The sequence below is a fragment of the Gracilinanus agilis genome, chromosome 3 (genome assembly GCF_016433145.1).
Source record: "Gracilinanus agilis isolate LMUSP501 chromosome 3, AgileGrace, whole genome shotgun sequence".
Classification (NCBI taxonomy): domain Eukaryota; kingdom Metazoa; phylum Chordata; class Mammalia; order Didelphimorphia; family Didelphidae; genus Gracilinanus; species Gracilinanus agilis.
Genome location: NC_058132.1, coordinates 658,931,540 through 658,942,433, shown reverse-complemented (window position 1 = coordinate 658,942,433; position 10,894 = coordinate 658,931,540).

The following is a 10,894-nucleotide window of genomic DNA, read 5'->3' as shown; positions in this document are numbered from 1 at the left end:
GACGGGTTCAACTTAAGTCTCTAAAACAAATCAAAAATAAAGTTAAACTACCCTCTGTTCCCAAGCATGGTTCGTAACAGCTTCTACTGTACATTTTCTTCTCATAACTGTATTTTATTAAAATGCCGGCTATTTAGTGGCACGAGTTAAAACGAAAATAAATTAAGAAGCAAAGGCCAATCAACCACTGGACATGAAGCTTCGGACATCATCAATGACTAACACTGATTTTTTTTTTGTTTCTTGGCGCACCCTTCCGAGGGTGGATCCACATTTTACGACCACAGAAGCAAAACCGTTTCTCAAGCTCGGTCTCCTGGAGGGGGGCTCCCAGGATCATTTTGCCGGCATCTTCTCGGCCAAGTGCTTCTGCTGGCTTTCGGCATGTCTAGAAAATTAATAACAGGATTTGTTATTTTAGCTCTGAGAGGAATGGTCTCTGCTCCCCTCTGATTTTCCAGGGATGGCACTGGTTGAACAAAGGGTCAGCTCAGTTTATGAAGAAATCCATTCCCAAGAACCATTGCATCGCAGCTACTTAAATCGAGTCCTTTTCTAGGCTGTTTCTATTCCATACAATTAACTCTGCTTCTTGAATAAGCAGCTGGACCAATTGTGGGGTTCCGTCTACTCTTTTAGAGTATCTATTAACAGGTCCTTTACACGTGTGTGTGTGTGTGTGTGTGTGTTCTGATCATCGCTGGCAGTCAGGATCATAAAACCTATCAGAATTGTGCTTTTAAATGTATAAACTGAAATATGCAGGATTACCAAGGAAACCAATGATATAGCTGTCTAAATATTAAAAAACAAGTCAAGTTCATAGACTTAAAGAACCCTTGGTCTATAATCTAATGGTGAGAAGGAAAGCGATAGGAAATGTTGAAGAATGAGGGGGATGTTGGTAAAGTTCTATGGGGAGGGGAGGCTGGTCATTGGGAAATGTAATGATTAAAAATGATAATGGCTGGTATTATGAGGAAAAGTAACATTTAATTACCATGGCCATGTTGGTAAAATATGTAAGACCATGCCTGACTATTTCAAAAAATGCTGCCCGTCCATATCTCCTCCCATCTTCTCTAAGTAGCCAAAGAGGTCATCTCAAGGCTGACCTCTGAATTTAAGCTGTGCTATACATTGGAGATGTTACCACGTCCAAAACCGGAAACCCATTGGATCACGGAAAATGTAGTCTCAAAGTCCTCCACATGTCCACAGGAAGTTTGTCATATATCTACGTATCTTGAGGCTTAATACTTCTAAATAGAACCCCAAAAATTCTAAATAACACAGAAATGTCAGTAATAGAAAAGAAATCAAGAAAACATTTACTTGTGGGGGGTTTTGGGGAAGACGGGGAGCTACAATCCTATGAAATTTAATTGCAAATAAATTAAATAAGCTAAAAAAACCCCAAGTGATCTAAGGTATATGATGGGAATCTGCACGATTCATGATAAGAATACTTAATATTTCTATGGCACTTTGAAGTTTGGCACAACATCTCCTTTACATTGCAGTTGAGTGGCTTTAGTGGATAGAGAGAGTCCTTGGAGCCAGGGAGACTGGAGGCCAAGACCAGCCTCTGATACACCCTGACCTTGGGTAAGTCATTGTCTCGAGGGCCAGGGACCAGACTGTTAAGACTACAAATTAGAATGCAGATTCCAAGGTCCAGTGACTAAATCGAGATCTTCTTGACTCCAAGCAAAGTATCCCTGAATGCTGTTTTTAATCATCCTAATTTTCTACAAAACCATTACCCCTTCTTCCACCCCACCAAGCTCAGCTCTCAATGGTTTAGGCTCAAAGAGCAAAAGAATTATCTTGTCATGCACATGAGTAATCTTAGCAGGAGGTTCTGCTCTGGAGTTTCTCCTGCCCAGGAAGCCTCTCACATGACCAGCAAGCCTGAGGCTGCCCGGTCTGACAGCAGGCGGAACAGCGGGACGGGAAGGTGGAAGAGCCAAATCCAAGGTTTGCCTCATGCTAACGAGCACTAATTAAGCATGTGGTTTGGAAAAAAAAATGTGCTCAAGGATAGCAAAACACAATGGAGTTGCCCAGGTGGTTTTTGGAAATGGTGGGCTGACCCGAGAAAGGAAATGCGAGTTCTCCTCTGACCTGGGGAAGGGAGACACATTCTATTTGCCAGCCCTTTTGAATGGTCTGGGAGGGATTTCACAAATAGTATAGACTTGGCGTGAACCTAAACAACTTTAGGGAGATTTTCTTTCCCATCTTTGTCAAAAATACCCTTTTAGGAAAGATGACAATGCCGAAGTCTCCCGTCTCTGGGGGCGAGGACAGAGCAAGACCCCTGAAGCCAGAAGCAAGGCAGAAATGTGGGCAAAGATGTCAAGTCATCAGTCAAAATTCTACATCTGTGATCTGTCTCCATTCTCCACTTCAGATGGCTCATAGAACTTCGTCCAGTTATCGTAATCATCTCCTGGTGGGTCTCTCTGATCCTGGTTCTTCCTCTCTTTTCCAGTCTATCTTCTACATAGCTGCCCAGTTTTCTTAAGATGCAGATTTGGTGGCTCCCTATTCCTTCTTAGATAAACCATAGACCCCTTAGCCCTTACAGTGTCTCACAGTATGGCTCCCAGTCAGCTCTTCTTGGTTATTTTACAATATTCTCCTTTATGCCCTCTAGATTTCAGGCAACCTGGACCACTAGTGGTTTCATGAATCCAATATGAACTTAAGAGGCAGGTTGGTCCAATGGGGACTCTTGGCTCTGAAGTCAGAGGATCAGGGCTCCTCTATTTACCACTTGGGTGACTGTGAGTAAACCCCTCTGTACTTCATTTCTCTCAGGTATGCAATAAAGGACTTGGGTAAGACGACTTCCATGATCTTTTTAGCTATGTGATCCAATGTCATCTCCCACTTTCCAGCATTTGTCAAGGCCATGCCTTCTCCCTTTATTGTCCTTATCTCTGCCTTCCAGAATCCTTCTCTTCCTTGAAATCTCACCTCTGAAGGCATCTCCTCTGTGAAAACTTGTCTGATCCCCTCTCCCTCCTCAAATATTCCCAGAGAGCTTGGACTAGATTTCTCCTTGGCAATCCCTCCTCCTGCGAATTCCCATATTGCATTACACTTAGCTATATGTGTGTCATATCTCTCCCAATGGAATAGAAAGGCTGAATTTTAAAAAATCTTTCTATCCCCAGGGACTTGTAAATTTATAGTTGTATATTAATCACAATATACTAATTATACAGTAAAGCTACATAATAATTAATGATTATAATATAGGATTCTGAAATATGGTATATTATGAACTATATCATAGTATAATAATTAATGATCTAATTATATGATGTTAAAATACAGTACATGTACCATATCATGTAGTGTAATAATAATCTAATTATATGATGTTAAAATATAGCATATGTACCATAATGCAGTACAATAATTAATGATCTAATTATATGATGTTAAAATATATTATATCTTCCATATAATATAGTATAATGATGTAATTATAATATAGGATGATAAAATATAGCATATGTACCATATTATAGTATAATGTGATATTAGAAATCTGGGGTCCTTGATCTTAATATTGAGGTCCATGATATAAACTTCCTGTGGACGTTTAGGGGACTTGAAAATGACATTTCCCACGATTCCTTTTACGTAATACAGGTGGGCAGGAAGTATGATTATGTAGACAGAGGTATAATGTCTCTGAACTTGAATGAGACGCTCTCTTTTCCTACGAAGCAGCAAGAGTGAAGGTATGGCGGGCATTTTGAATTGGATCTTAGCAGGCATGTGGTCTTCTTAATTACTAATGTGGCTTTAAATAATCCATTAATATGTTTGAATATATCCATCTATATCAATATTATTCGTAACAATAATAATTATCTAATGATAACACATGGTGCTAAAATATATATGTACCATACTACAGTATAATAATTAATGATCTAATTATAATATGGGATGCTAAAATATAACATATGTACCATATTATAATATAGTATAATAATGATCTAATGATAACATATGGCACTAAAATGAATATGTACCATATTATAGTATAATAATTTATTATCTAATTATATGTTAAAATATAATATATCTACCATATAATACAGTATAATTATCTAATTATAATATAGGATGTTAAAATATAGCATATGTACCATATTATAATATAGTATAATAATGATCTAATGATAACACATGGTGCTAAAATATAGTATATGTGCCATATTATAATATAATTGATATAATTGTAATATGTTAAAATATCATGAAATAATATACATTATATCATGTAATAATATACATAATATCATATAATAATATACATATATAAATCATAAAAATTAATAGATTTTTTTGGAATGGAGTTGCTGCTTTGTTCCTATGTGTTACCAGAGGTATATTTGCTTTAACAAGACCTCTGTTCGGTGCCATTAAAACAATTATTTTTAGCCTGTAGTCTTGCCAGTGTTTCCTGTTGTGAAGTGAGCAAAAAAATCTATCATGATTATAAATAACTGAGGAAAGGGCCCAGTTCATCTCTGAATCCACTTTTTGAAATTAAAAAAAAAATGCTACTGCTATTCCAAGTCAAAGAGAAACGATCTTTATTCTCAGGAAAGAATTCGTCAAAGGTTGAGAGAGTTCCCAGACACCTCTTAGAAGGCACAAGAGTCCTCCTTCTGTGCTGCGTCACTGTCTTTGTTCTGAGGAAAATTGGCTCACTGGGGAATGGTAAAGGTGGCATGAGTTTATATCCAGAAATAACTGAGTTGTTAAAAAAAAGTATTAATGATACTTAATAATTTTAAAAGGTATTATTAAAATAGCAGTGATTAATAATAATGAATAATAGTAATTATTAATAATAGCAGGAGTTGGCAAAGAATTTAACAAATATTTCATTTGATCTTCACAAGAATCTTGGGAGGTAGGTGCTATTATTATCACCATTTTACAATTGAGGAAACTGAGGTAGACAGAGGTCAAGAGATGTACCCAGGCTCATGCAGTTAGTAAGTCATCGAGTCTAGATTTGAATTCATGTCTTCCTGACTTCAGGTCCAGTGGTCTACCCATTGTACCAGAGTTTTGTCAAGGGCAGAGAGCTAGTACTTATCTGAGTCTAGAAGTGAACTCTGGTCTTCCCAACTCTAGGCCCAGAGCTCTATTAAATTAAAAGGAAAAGCTATAATGATCCTGAGGTTCTGGATTTATCATTTCCTTCTCAGCATCTGTGTTTAGGTTTCCTTCTGCTCCCTTCAGAGTGTGTCCCAGGTCCCATCTCCTTCAGCAGGTCGCTGCTCCTCTCCTACATGTTGGCGTTTTCTCCCTCATCTGGGTGCTTGGTCCATCTCCCCATTCCAGAAGATTCAAAGCTCCTTGAGGGCAGGGACTCTCCTTTTCTCTCTGTACCCCTAGCACCCAGCTCAGTTCCTGACTTGCAGTGGGCAGTAAGGAAACGTTCTTCCAATAAAATGAGATCAGTAAATGGGAATCTTTAGAGTTCTTAGACTTAGGCTATAGAATGGAGGTTCATCACCCATTGAGATGGTGTCATTCTTTGTACTTGGGTCCCCAGTGCCAAACATAGGAGCTGGCACAGCATCGGTGAATCCGATGGATTAAAAAGAATGACTCGAGTCTAATGATTCCCAAAGTGGGCGCCACCGCCCCCTGGTGGGTGCTGCAGTGATCCACGGGAGCAGTGATGGCCACAGGTGCATTTATCTTTCCTATTAATTGCTATTAAAATTTAAAAAAAATTAATTTCCAGGGGGCTAAGTGATATTTTTTTTCTGGAAAGGGGGTGGTAGGCCAAAAAAGTTTGGGAACCACTGCCTAGTTTATCAAGTGGCAGCTAGGTGGTATCGTGGGAAAAACACTGGGCTTGGAACCTGGGAGATCTGAGGTCAAATCCAGCCTCATCTCTACTGGTAGAACATACACTTGAGGGTGGTCATCCTGTCCCCTCATGTCTTCTTTGGTGTTCTTGTTCAGTCCTGTCTGACTCTTCAGGACCCCATTTGGGGTTTCCTTGGCAGAGACCCTGCAGTGGTTTGCTATTTCCTTCTCCAGCTCATTTTACAGATGAGGAAACTGAGGCAAACAGAGATAAGTGATTTGTCCAGGAGCCAGTAATTATCTGAGGTCACATTTGAACCCAAGTCTTCATGATTCCTAGCACTAAGGAGCCACCTAACTGCCCAGGAAAATGCAGTCAGAAACAGAACTCGGGTTTTAGACCCCTTTGCTGCCCACCAGTCCTGCTTGCTCTAGCAAAGAGGGCCCATGGCCAGGAGACAGGAAGTTCAGCCTTTTGGTCCTTGTTCTACCAGCCCATCGCCCCGCGGCCATTTGGACAAGTGACTGGTTTCCTCAGCTATAAAGGGAGGCGCAGAAGCCAAGCGGCCGCCATGTTTGTTTGCAGCGATGCCAGATTGTGAATCTACAGAGATCCGCTTGGAAGAGCTGCTGGTCCGCTGAGGGCCCCTGGCAGCGCCTCCTTCTCTAGACCAACCAATTCAGGCTCCTGTTAGGGGTGAGCCTCAGGCATCTAACCAGCTTTGACCTACTTTCTTGGTATCTGAGGGAGGGAGGGAGGGAGGCATTCATTCCCCTTGGCAGGGAGGCTGCTGGAGCTCAGGCCAAATGGGAGGCTCTGGTTTGTGATTCGCCACACAGGAAGAGCAATCTGCTGGCAGGCCCTGAGCCCAATGGAGGCCAGCACCAGGATGGACTTCTTCCAAGGCTACCTCCTACCCATGAAGAAGAAGGAGGTGGAGAGCGGCCGACATGGTCTGCCTGCCTGAGCTCAGCCCCTTCCCTGCTGGGGCAGTTAGGAGGATGGAATCACTGGAGGCCCCCATTGGGGAGGCTGGCTTTAGAGTCAGACCTGAGGCTGCCCAAAAGGTCATGATTCAGTGAAAATGGATAGTTTCTGTGGTGACTAAAGATGCAAAGCATTAGTCAGGCCTGAGAGCTGAAAATGACAGTCATGGAAGGGAAGCTTTTATTTCTAAAGAGAAATAACCAACTCTGTCTCTGTCTCAGTCTTTCTTTCTCTCTCTCTCCCCCCTTTCTTTCTCCTTGTCCCCTCTTCCTCCCTCTCTCATTCTCTCTTTCTCTCCCTCTTTCTCTGTCTCTCTCTTATTCTCTCTAGGTCTTTCCCTCTTTCTCCCTTCCTCCCTCCCCATCCCCCTTCCCTCTTTCTCCCTCCCCTTCCCCTGTATCTCTCTCTGTGTGTCTCTTTCTCCCTCTCTCATTCTCTCTCTCACTCTTTCTGTCTTATTCTTTCTCTCCCCNACAAGGACCCGGCTGGCCCCAGAAGGCTTTGCTGTCCCCAGTCCCCAAGCTTTGACATTAGTCATAGGGAATCCCCATGGATCATTGCAATGGACTGGACCAGTTTACTTCTAAGAGAGTTCTTCATTTGCATCATTCAACCAATTCAGGTGTGGAAACAAGGCTGTCCTCCTGCTAGAATGCTGTCCATCCTCCACTCCTGCCTTTCGGAACCTCAGATCCCTTTAAAGTCCAGCTCAAAGGCTTCCTCCCACAGGAAGCCTTTCCTGATTTCCCTAGTTGCCAAGTACTTCTCTTATTCCCTTCTTTTAATTTATTAATTTATTATATTATTATAATCATATATTATAATAATTATATTGATATTATATTATTTATATATTATATAATAACTTATATTATATTAATTATACATAATTAATTATAATAATATTATAATAATTATAAAACTTCTTTTAATTTATTTTAAATTTGCCTTATCTGTGCACATGTAGAAAGTAAACTCAGCAGAATTATTCTAGTAGAATGTGAGCTCCCTGAAGGCAGGAACAGTTTCCTTTCTGCCTTTGTTTCCCAAGAGTTAAGGGTGGTATCAACTAAGTGCTTAGGAAATGTTTCTGGGATTGAATGGAATTATCCTCCTGATACAGTCAATCATTAAGTTCCAAATGAATTCAAGTAGGATCAAGCATGTCCATAATTTACATATTATGTCTGCTCTTTTAATAGGCATTTAATTAATACTGTCTTGGGTCCTGGGTTCAAATCTTGCCCAAGACATTTCCTAGCAGTGCGATCCTGGGCAAGTCACTTAATTCCAACTGCCTAGCTCTTACCACTCTTCTGCCTTAAAACTGATGAGAGAAGAAAGTCAGGGTTTTAAAAAACAAGTAACAACTCTCTTGGGTTGTCTGGTCTGATCTGGTCTGGTCTGGTCTGCCATTTTTGTTTTTACAATACTCGCCCAGTCCCTCCAACCAGGAAACTTTGCATTCCAAGTAACAAAGTTGGAAGAAAAAGAGCCTGCAGAGTAAATGAAAATTACTCTGAGCCACTAGAGGGGGAAAAAGAAATTTCCCTTCAGAAAATGGCTTGTTAAGGGAAAGAAACAAAGGTTGTTATTTGATTTCAAAGAGAGCAGAGACAATGTTAAGGTTTGCAAACTATCTGATATTCAGAATGTCATGGTTGTTTCTTATCTCATTCACTTAAAAAAAAAAATCCTTATGGGGACAGCTGGGTGGCTCAGAGGATTGAGAGCCAGCCCAAGAGATGGGAGGTCCTGGGTTCAAATTTGGCCTTAGATACTTCCTAGCTATGTGACCCTGGGCAAGTCACTTAATCTCCATTGCCTATCCCTTACTGCTCTTATAACTTGGAACCAAAACACAGTACTGTTTCCAAGTTGGACAGTAAGGGTTTAAAAAAAACACCCCAAAACAAACCTTACTCTCTGTCTTAGAATCAATATTGAGTATGGGAAGAAGAACAGTAAGGTCTAGGTAATTGGAGTTAAGTGACCTGCCCAGGGTCACCCAGCTTGGAAATATCTGAGGCTGGATTTGAACCCAGCACCTCTCTTCTCTAGACCTGGCTTTCTATTCCTTGAGCCACCTGGCTGTATCTACTTCATTTACTCTGGGGGGCTCTTGTCAGCTCCTGTTCACGACGTTTGGTAACAGACCAAGCTATAAGAGGAAAGATGTTGAGCCTCTCTGATCCTGTAGGGTCTGGTCCAAGGGCCTTCATCATCAGCATTTGTGTTTATTCTTTTTGATTCTAGGCCAAGGGAGTAAAGCCACCAACATCTCATTGAGTTCATGACTCCAAGATGGCGCTTCAGCATCCATGGGTCTAGGTTCTAGGCCAAGGGAGTAAAGCCACCAACATCTCATTGAGTTCATGACTCCAAGATGGCGCTTCAGCATCCACGGGCCTAGGTTCTAGGCCAAGGGAGTCAAGCCACCAACACCTTGTGAGTTCAATGACTCCAAGATGGCGCTTCAGCATCCATGGGTCTAGGTTCCGGATCCATTGAAGCACTGATATCCTGAGGTGCAAAGAGTGATTGACCTTCAGGGTTTTAGGCCAGTGGAAGCTGAGAAAAGGTCTCCTCTAACAGAAATTCTGGCTTTGGGGCTGAACTTGGTGGGCCAATGCTACGCAGGAACAGAGCTAATGTAGAAGCCTGCTGCCTCTCCATGAGAGACCAAGGTGGTATAGGTGAGAGCATGGCCCTGATATGTTCATCAGCCATGTTTGTATGTTTGTCCTTGCTATGTCTTTGAAGCAAACGTGCCTTCTGGGAGAGCTATCTGATGTTAGGTGGTTAAATGGAACTGGGTTGTTAGTCATTGGCCTCCAATAATGAAAGGAACACAGCTGGTGGAGACTTAATGTAGTCACATTAGAAAAAAAGTGACACCCCAAACTCCTCAGGTTACCTTAGAAGCCTGAGAGGCAGTTGGGGCATCCTGGCTCTAAGAGAGGAACACAGTGACTCCCTACGACAAAGTCTGGGATAAAGCTGGGCCCTTCTCATGGACAAGGATCCCTCAAGGGTGCCTTGTTTACCCACAACTTTCATTTCTGGACACCCTTGTTTGGGGGTTCTTAGAACAATTGGTGACATCATTTTTGGGGGGCGATAAATATACAGTCAGTTTTTGCAGGATGTGTACTTTCTCTAGTCATTTTAGTTTGCAGATTTTTGTATTTGTTGATCTGTCAGATGTTTAAGTATTGCTATTTGCTGTGTTCCTCAATCCTGAACAAGTATTGCCATCAAGTCTAATACAAGAACTACGGAGGTGGTTGTGTCACTAGAATGCTCGGATCTGGTTGGGAGAGAGAAGAGAAGAATGCTGCTGCTTTCACGATGACAGTCTGAGGCTGCCACATCATGCTCGATGGTCTTCCAGCAAGATTCACTGCTCATAATCCTTAAAACCACCCTGGGGAAAGATGCCCCTAGTCGGCCCAGCCTAGCCCAGCCAGAAGGATGCAATAAAGGAATAAGAGATGCCAGATTAGTGGTACCAGCTGAATCTGAAGATACAGCAGAAAGAACTTAATTAGTCTCTTGGGAGAAGGTTTGCCAGGAAGAAAGACAAGAGCAAAAGACCTGGAAGAAAAGTTCCATCTCTGGGAATAAGTCTCACCCTTATGAAATAGGAGTCCTATGTGCTCATTTGGCCAGAGCTGTCGGAAAGGCTGGAGAAATGGCATGGTTTTCTTTTTCCATGACGAGAATTCTCCCAGGGAACCTTGGGGCTTGGCTTCAGTAGAATTAGACCCGTAGGTTTAACTCCCCCCCCGAGGACCTCAGTGTGGCAGGGGGCCCAAAGAACTTAGGGACCCTGGAGCCCCAACTTTAAATCTGTGCCACCATCTAAAAACTAACGTGTATTTCTGCCCCTTAGAATTCCAGGCCTTCTTTAAGACTCAGATCAAATCCTACCTTCTTCAGGAAGTATTCCTCGCTTCCCCCAGCTGCATTTCCTTCTAAGGTTCCCATTCATCTACTCTTCATACATCTTGTATTTGTCTATTTAATTCCATGTTTTCTCCC